Source organism: Elephantulus edwardii, unplaced genomic scaffold, assembly GCF_000299155.1.
Source record: "Elephantulus edwardii isolate Elephantulus edwardi_28Jun2011 unplaced genomic scaffold, EleEdw1.0 scaffold00153, whole genome shotgun sequence".
NCBI lineage: Eukaryota > Metazoa > Chordata > Mammalia > Macroscelidea > Macroscelididae > Elephantulus > Elephantulus edwardii.
In genome coordinates this window covers 7,580,255-7,590,475 of record NW_006399903.1, presented here as the reverse complement: position 1 = coordinate 7,590,475, position 10,221 = coordinate 7,580,255, and positions in this window count along the sequence as shown.

Below are 10,221 nucleotides of genomic sequence, written 5' to 3'. Positions count from 1 at the left end.
TTAACCTTTATAGTTGTGGACGAGGAACCTACATGGAGTAAAGCATTATGCATGGCACTGATAACCTAAAGGATGGCGGTTCAAATTCACCAGCCACTCCTCAGAAGAAAGATGGGTAGTATCCGTTCAATAAGATTTACAGTCTCAGAAACCCAATGGAAGGGCGATCTGAGTCAGCATTGACTCTGTAGCCCTGGTTTGGTTTATTTGGTTTGATTGATGCTTGTTATTAGAAACCCATGAGAAAATGAAGTGGTTTTTGCTATGTCAATGAGGTAGAATTAGTATGAAGTATATTTTAAGGCAATTTATTTTGAAATAAATATAATTTAAACAAGGGAGCAGATAAGATAAGTGGAAATTAACTTCAATACACAAACAGAGGAGCTCCAAAACAATAGAAAATAAAATGAAGAGCCGACAGCCTCCTAAAAATCCAAAGAAGAAAAAGACTTCACCTGGAATCAGTGCCCTGTATTCAGATTTCTTACCTCCTAAAGGCCATACTTGGGGAATTTCTGTTAAAACAGTATTCCATAACTAAGCTAGTTAAGAGGCAGGAATCTAAGTTAGAGGTCAAAACACAGGAAAAAACCCAACAACCCTAGTTTGTTTCTCAGGCACAAAATTTCAGGCACAAAATATTTCAGGCACAAAAACATACTTTTTTCTCCAGGCTAAGTGGATGATGCCTTGGTTAGGAGAAGAATCATGTTCAAGGAAGTGTAGAAGGAAAAAAAAAATTAAAAAACCCCAAACACAAGGATTGTTGTTGTTGTTGTTATGTGTTGTCGAGTCGCTTGCGACTCATAGCGACCCTATGTACAACAGCTCTAAACTCTGCTCTGTCCTGTGCCAATCTCATTGTCTCCGACACACTCATCCTGATTGCCCCAGTCACCAAATCAATCCACCTCCCAGAGGGCCTTCCCCTCTTGCGCCTGCCCTCCACTTTCCCAAGCATGATATAAAGCATGATAGGAAGCTTTAGATATAAGCTATCAGATCAAGGGCTAGACAATGGGAGTTAGATGTTGAAGGGAGTGGGTAGAAGTAGAAGGGTATCTTGATGGATGGAGGAGCAAAGAAAAAAGTGGGTCAGGGCACTTATGTCAAGGACAAGGACAACACCAAAACTAATAGTTAATTGCACAATAAGGGATATATTTTCACTTTTTCTGTTAAATGCTTATCTGTTGGATATGTCTCTAAATCTGATTGACATACACTAGGAAGAAGGATTGGCCATCCACTTCCAAAATAGGAGGCCTCTGAAAACCCTGTGTACAAAACACAAGGACTAGTACATAAAATTTCAGAAGCTTGTGCTTCTGAGAACTGGACAATGACTAAGGATGACACAAGAACTGATAGAAGAGATGAGTTAATGCCTTTAAATTGTCGTGTTGGAGAAGAACACTGAATTATCACATGGACTGCCAAAATAGCAAACAGATAGGTCTTGAAGGAGGTACAGTCAGAGTGCTCCTTGGAGGCAAAAATAGTGACGTTTCATCTCACATATTTTGAGCATGTTGCTAAGACAGGGTATTCCTTGAAGAGGGACATCATGCTTGGAGGGACAATGAAGGAGTGGAAAACCTTCAACAGGTCAGTTGGCTTAGTGACTGCAGCAATGGGCTTAAGGGTTTTAGAAACTGTGAGGACTGAACAGGATAGGACATACAATGTTCATGATCTGTGCCTAAGTGTTATTGTCTTTAAAAAATTGTCTTGTAGTTTCATTTGAACCTTAGAAGAAATGAAATTTCTATAAAGCCTTTTAATCCTCATTTAAAAAATTATTCCTAATTTCATTGAAAATTTACAGAGACTTTGGATTTCCATTCATTGTTGCACTTTTCTTCCCCTACAACCCTAGCCCCCCCTCCCCCCAGTATACTACCCTCTTGGAAAAGTAAAAGAAAAATTCTTTCATTATTTTACAATCCTTCTCCCCAGGTCCACTCCACAATGCAGCCTTCGCTCTGGACTCCTATCATGACAAAAATACCTAATCACATATCCCTTTTAAGCCATTTTCTCCCTCATCTGTTTCAATGCAATATACATTATTGAACCCATCTTTCTCAGTCTCCTCCCAAGCCCGAGGTCAGTCTTGTTTTATAACAGTGGCACCATACAGTATTTGTCCCTTTGTGACTGAGATACTTCACTCATCATAATGTCCTCCAGAGTCACCCATTTTGAATACCATTGCATGAGTTCCTTGTTTTTCAATGCAGCGTAGTATACCATTTTGTGAATATACCACAGCTTCTCTATCCATTTGTTTGTTGATGGGCACTTAGGTTGTTTCCAACTCTTTGCTATTGTGAACAAAGCTGTGATAAACATGGGTGTGCATATATCTGCTTGGATGTCAATTATGGTCTCTTTGGGGTATATTCCCAGTAGTAGAATTGCTGGGTAGAATGGTATCTCTATTTGCAACTCTTTGAGAAAGCACCATACCACCTTCCACAGTGGTTGCATCATTTTACACTCCCACCAACATTAAATAAGTGTTCCAGTTTCTCCCCAACCTCGCCAGCATTTGTTGCTTGTGGTTCTGTTAAATTTTGCTATTCTGACTGGGGTGAGATGATATCTCATGGTTGTTTTCATTTGCATCTCTCTTAGAGCTAGGGATTTTGAACATTTCTTAATGTGCTTGCTAGCCATCTAAATGTTTTCTTTGGTGAAGTGTCTCTTCATATCCTGTGTCCATTTTTCTATTGGATTATTGACCTTTATTTTATTGTGGTGCTCAAGTATTTTATAAATTCTGGATATAAATCCCTTATCTGATATGTCATTACCAAATACTTTTTCCCAGTTTGTGGCTTTCCTTTTTACCCTGTTGGAGATGTTTTTGGATGTGCATAAGGTTTTGATTCTTAGACAGTCCCATTCATATATTTTATCTTCTCCTGGGCACGTTAGTCTTTAAGTCAGATATCTTTGCTCTTTAGCACTTTGGAGAGAATCATCAGGCTTGAGCACATTCAACTTGATTTCAACTCATAATGGCTCTCTGCTAAGTTTTGGGGCTTTAATTGGTGATCTTATCAGCACATTTAGATAGAAAATTTCTCAGTTAAGTGAAAAATATTAAAAACAAAAGAATATCTACACACAGTATTCTTTTTTCAGGTATTCAACTTTTTGCAAACTAGGGAGCTCTGGTAGCCTAGTGGGATAGGGAGCTACACTGACAATCTGAAGGTAAAGAGTTCAAATCTACCTACTGCTCTGAAGGAGAAAGATTGGACAATTTTCTCCCATGCAATTTACTGCCTCTGAAAACCTGATAGAGGGTCAGCTATGAGTTGGTTCCAACTTAACAATAAACAACATCTTCTTTCAAAGACCTCACCAAAGTTCTAAAGAGCAACAGGTCAGTTTAAAATCTAAAGTGAATCTGATCCAAACCATGGTCTTCTCAATTGCATTCTGTGCATCTTAAAGTTGGACAAATGAACAAGAATGACAGAAGAAGAATCAGTATCTTTTAGTTCTGGTGTTAGAGACGAGTACTGCAAATCCCACAGACTACCAAAAGAGCAAGCAAGTCTTCTCAGAGAAAGAGCAACCAGAGTGTCCCTTAAAGACAAGGATGGTAAAACTTCTCACTTCCTTGGGAAAGGGCAGCCTGCTGGGGAAAGTATCAGAGAAATAAAGCAAGAGCCCTAACAAGATGGGTTGACACAGTGACTATATCATTGGGCTTGAGCATTTCAGAGATGGCAAGGTTGGTATAGGATAAGGCAAAGGTCAGATTTGTTGTTCATACACATCAATAACTCTAGAAGATGAACAATCTCTCATGCAATTTACAGAACCTGGAAAGGATCACTTATGAATCATCAATTCAACAGCAACGATTTTGAGTTTATCTCTAGACAGTATCTAGAAAATGGGTAGAGAATTTTAAATATTTGTTTATTTCCTATGTTGTTGTTGTGTTATTGATTGCCGTTGAGTTGAGCACGATTCATAGAGACCCTGTGAACAAGTTCATAGAGTTTCCAGAGGCATGTTGCTTAGGAAGTGGATGCCACTCCTGCTTCCAAATTATCTATGAGGGTTAGTCAATTCTGGTAAACTTCAAGCCATTGTTGTATTAATCTGTTTGTTTATGTTGTAATCATTAAAGAATATAAAAGAGCTTTCTATTGTAGAAACAAATAGCAGGAAAAAGCAATTGCAAATCCTTGGTGCCACTTGCCAAAACACTGTCATCCCAGACAGATAAGTGAGTTTTCAGCAAAATAATTCAGAAGTGTGCATGCTCCTCTTTGAAAAATCCCTAACAATGGCCATTTCCCCACAAAAGTTACTGTCAAGGTCCTCTCCTCTCATGCTCAGGCCACACCAAAAAGATGGCCTAAACTATTTAACCACTTCTATGGCTTATTTTCCTCTTAGACTCAGACTAATAGCCAATTTACAACTTTAGCATCAAACCAAGGATCATCATCTCTAAGAACTTGGAGCAGTGTAACACTGTTGCCAATCATTTTCCCTCTACTAACAGCCATCTAACCAATAGGATATGTAGATATTTCTGGTGTCTTTTAAATGTGTTGTTGTTGTTATGTGCCGTCGAGTCGCCTGTGACTCATAGCGACACTATGTACAACAGCCCTAAACTCCGCTCTGTCCTGTGCCTTTTAAATAGATGAATATTTTGGGGCACGATCAGAAGGCTAGAGGTAAAACTCTTCCTAGAATTGCAAAATTGTACAGGAATAAAATGGATTATAACAAGTCTAAACAAGTCAATGTTAAAGAAATACAAGCACCAGAATGCTTTTTTCCCCATTGTTGCTATTAGGTGTGATTAGGAGACTGATTCACTGTGACCCTGTGTACAATCTTGCCCTGTCTTGTCACATACTCATGATCTTTGCCACAGTCACGCCCATTGTCAAAGTCACTTTGTCCATCCCTCTTGGTGAGAGTCTCCATCTCTTCTGCTGACCCTTCTATCTTTCCCAGCATACTGTCTTTTTCAAGTTGTCTTTTTTCCACAGACTAGCCCCTGATGACCACATACTCAAAGTATGTGAGATGAAGTTTCACCACCCTCGTCTTTAAGGAGCATCTGAGTTTCACTTCCTCTAAAGCCAGCTTTGCTTTTTTGTTAGAAGCAAGGATGACAAGGCTTCAACTTGATTGCTTTGGACATGCTATCAGAAAAGACCAAATGCTAGAAAAAGAACTATATTGGATAAAGTAGAGGGTTAGTATAAATGAAGAAAATTGTCAATGAGATAGAGTTGACACAGCAGCTACAAGCGTTCCCCATCATAGCAACTATGGTGAAATGAGAGAGAACTAGACAACATTTCACACTGTTACACAAGCGTTCCCCATCATAGCAACTATGGTGAAATGAGAGAGAACTAGACAACATTTCACACTGTTACACAAAAAGTCACCCTGATTCTAAGCTGACTCAACAACACCTAACAATGACAGACTTTATCATATATTCCTGTTATCCTTAAATATTTTAAAGAGGAACTACTGATTGCTACAACTAATGGAAAACGATGATATATATCATTCAAATGAGACAGATTCTTTTAAAGTCTATCTGTTCAAGTGTAAAGCATATAATTATCTGCTTATTTATTTGTGGGCACAGTAGATTTTCTTCTTAATTATACCCTTCATAAGCAAATATTAACATGCATTTGATCCTAAAGTAGAGTCAGTTAACCTGAAACATCCTAAACAATGGTAATGTAAAGAGACAGTACCAAAACTGGTTACAGTTAACATCCAGAATGCATAGACCATTTACAGTATTTGGACTTAAATGAAATTTCTGATCATTTCAGTAGAGAAAAAAACCTTTACAGATATTGATTGATACAGTGACTGGAACAATGAGCTTAAGCATGGCAGAGATTAATTAGAAGAGGGGGGCACAGGAATGGGCAAAGTTTTGTTGTTCATAGTGTTGCTATGAGTCATAGTCGAGTCCATGGCATCTAACCACAGCATGAAAGAGAAAGTCATCCTGGATGTTGGCTTTAGTTCCTCTCCATTATCATTCCGGATGTGTAAGTCTTTGCTTAGACACTTCCCAAATTGTTGTATCTTGTTTGCATAAATGAAAAGTCGTTGAAGTTCTTTGATTAGATCATCATACCTTATTGTCCCAGATGTTTTAAGATTACTCACTGAAATCCAGATGAATTTAGATGAGTCAAATGAAACCCCTTCAACTATAAGTTTTCAGAGAGGAAATTTTAATAAGATATCACAGAACAGTTCATATAATTACAAAGATCTAAACAGATAAGAATATTATCATACTGCACATATAATCTCAATGTATGTTCACTGAGCAAAAGGAACCAGTGCAGATTTCCAAAATTCAGACCAACCACTAAACATTGTATAACTCTTCCATTCTTATCAGATATCTGCTTTACTATAAAATAAAACACCACCACTATACTGGGAGTCCACTCAGGATTTCTGTCCAATGCCCTTCCTGTAAGGCACTCATCTGTCAGCAAAAGCTTGCATGTTGTTGTGATGTGGAAGAGATTTCATTGAAGTGTCTAGACTTAAGACAGGATGAGGAGAAAGGCTGGTGATGTACTTCTGAAAATCAGCAACATAAACCCTTGTGGATCAGACTAGAGCAATCCAAAGAGGATCATGAAATGGTACAGGACTAGCCTGACAGAATTGTGCTTTGTTAAGCACGGTATCACATGACTCAATGGCAGATAATGGCAATAGCAAAGTGTTTGGAGGTTAACATTAGGATAAGGCACATACGCAACTTGAACAGGAATCTCAGGAGGCGAATGTGTGCTCCAAAATGATGAGCTTCACCACTCAGAGCCAACAGTCAACACTGATCTTACGCTTCTTTTATTTTCTTAAAGTCTGTCTTTCCATTTTTTTATTACAAAATCAATATATATTCACTGAGGAAAAATCAGATAATAAATCTAAGTGAAAAAAGAAATAAATATAAATACTCATAAATCCCCTAAAGGGAAAATAAGAATGAGTTTGCTAAACCTTTCTGGGTTATATTTCATGAACGAAAGGATATTGTATCCTAGAACTGCTAAATTGCATAGCAATTTAGAAAAACAAATAAAAGTCTTTTTGCAATAAAATATTTTTTCACAAAGATAGATTAAAGTATTTCTGGGTGCCCCAGCTGCAGAAAGGAGCACTGGGGGTGTTGCGGTAAGGAGTTGCACTGTGATCCCAAAGGAATGCGGTTTGAATCCACCAGCTGCTCCGCAGAAGGACGAACAATCTCCTCCCGTGCAATTAACTGATTCTGAAAACTTGTTAAAGGGTTAGCTATGACTCAGTTCTTCCTCAGTGACACAAAAGAGAAATAAAATACCCAAGGAAGCTCTAGTGGCCCAGTGGTAAGAAGGTGCACCACCAACCCAAAAGCACGCCTCTGAATACATACGCCAGTTGCTCCATGGGGCACCTTCCGTGAGATTTACCACCATTGAACACCCAGTGGAGGGCAAGCTATGGGTCAGTTTCATCTTAATGGTGCATAACAACAAACTACATAGCAGCTCTGGTGGCTTCTTGTTGTTAGGTGCCTTCAAGTCATATGTGACTCATAGCAACCCTATGAACAACAGACCTGAAAATTGTTCTATCCTGCACCAGCCTCATCAGTCCATCTTCACAGTCACTGTGTCAATCCATTTCACTGAGAGTCTTCCTCTCCTTTGCTAAAATCCCACCTTACCAAGCTTTATGTTCTTCCCCAAGAAGTAGTCTCTCCTAACAACATAACCATAGTGTATGAGATGAGGTTTTGCCATCCTTGCGTCCAACTCTGGTTGCACCTTCTCCAAGACAAACTTGTCTGTTATTTCAGCATTCTATGGTATAGTCAACATTCTTTGCCAACACCACACCTCAAAGGCATAGATTCTTCTTCTGTAATCCTTATTCATTGTCCAGTTCTCAGATGCATAGCAGGTGACAGGAAAAAACATGGCTTGAATTAAGTGCACTGGAGTCTTCAATTGGCCTTGGGTTTTTCTGAGTTTGTTTTTTTTCAACTTTTTTTCTTAATTTTAATGAAAGTTTACAGAGACTTTGGATTTCCATTCATTCACTGTTGCACTTTTCTCCCTGCCCAAAACCCACCCTCACAGTTCCCTCTTCTTTCTGAAAAGTAAAAGAAAAATTCTTTCATTGTTATATAATCCCTCCTCCCAAGTCCACTCCACTATGCAACCTTTGTTTTGAAAAATAAAAGAAAAAATATTTCATTGTTATGGAATCCAGTACTTTGGAGAAGTCCTTGACAGTAGACTTTCTCAATGCTGTAAGATGAAATAGATGGTAATATCAAAATTTTCAATCTATGTTTATGTTATCTATTGGTTTAGTGGTGAGGATTTTTCTTTTCTTTTTTTTTAACATGGATTGTTTTTTGTACATATACATTTTTAAATTGGTTTACAAAGTTTGTATACATTGTATTTCACACTATTCTTCATTCATATTGTTTCATACACTCACTATCATGCATTATATTTTTATGAAGTTAATCACCCTGTCTTTTTGCCTGGATCCTTCCCATTTCTTTCTGCCCTTCCCTCCACCCACCAAACTGTGTAAACCTGTGTTTTTGCCCCTAACAATACTCAGCCCTCCTCCCCTTGAGTTCCCATACATGTTCTACTCGTTATAGTTCTATTCTTACAATAATGGCCTTATGTAGTATTTGTCCTTATGAGACTGTATTTGTTTACTCAGCATAATGCTTTTCAGCCTTTCCCAAGTTATGTAGTATTTTTTGAAATTGTTGCTCCTGAGTGTTGCATAGTATTCCATTGTGTGAATTTACCATAATTTCTCAATCCATTCAGTTGTGGTTGGACATTTGAGCTCTTTCCATGTCTTATGATGGTGAATAATGCTCTGTGAGCATTGGTGCACAAATATCTGTGTCAGTTCTAATTTCCTTAGGATATGTTCCTAATAGTGGAAGAGATGGGTCATATGGCGTTTCCATGTTCAATTTTTTGAGGAAATGTCAAACTGTGTCTTCCAGAGTGGTTGAACTCTTTCATAATCCCACCAACATTGTATGAGAGTTCCTACCTCTCCACATCCTCTTCATCATTTGTTGTCCTCTGCCCTGCTTACTTTTGCCACTGTACTGGGGTGAGATGACACTTCATTTTGGTTTTGATTTGCATATCTCTTGCTGCTGTCCATTTGCCAGCAATGAACAGCAACACCCTGATGGGGGTAAGCACGATGGAGATACACCACTCAGGGGGCCTTTCAGAGAGTCAATCTAGCTCAACTTTATTGGGGGCTGCAGTGCACTTACATATGAGCAAGTAAACAGGAAGACAAGATAGGGTGGGCTTGCAGACATGGAACATGCCTATTGAATAGGAGAACCTCAGCCTCGTGCGGACTACTCCCAGCTCAACAGATGCGGCAGCTGTCTTCCCAGGTGGTGAGCTTTCTCAAGCCAATACAGTCCAACACAGGAGAGCTTTCTCTACCCCGTATTAAAGGCCATTGAGAGGCTTGCACTTATCCAGAGCTAAGCTATCTGTCCTGGCCAGAAGCCCTCCCTTCCTCCCCAAATTTCCCCAACACTCTCTCATTGCCAGTTATTTTGAACATTTATAGAAATGTAATCCAGCTTGAAGGCTGCAGTCCTTGGCTTTCTGCAGCAACTGTCTCATGTCCTCTTCACTTTCAGCAATCATGGTTGTGTCACGTAATGCAGGTTGTTGATGAGTCTTTCTCCAATCTTAATGCCAAATTCTTCTTCATAAAGTTTAGCTTCTGTAATGATTTGTTCATCCCACAAATTAATACATTTTTCTTGGTTTTAAACCAATGTTTTTATGCTCTGTTTGAACAACAGCTTCTTTGTCTAGATACAGATTTTACACTATGGTAATTAAGTGTTCTGGAATTCCCTTTCTTCTCAATATCAGCCATAGTTTGTTATGATTCACTCAGTCAAATGCCTTTGCATAGACAATAAAACAGAATTTCTCCTGGTATTCACCAAGCTAGCTGGTGGCTAAGTGGTAAGGGATTGAGCTGCCAACATGAAATTATGTGGTTTGAATCCATCAGTTGCTTCACAGGTGAAAAATGCAGAACAATAACAAAACACTAATAATTTATGATTCCTTTTTCTCTGCTTATCCATGCATTCAA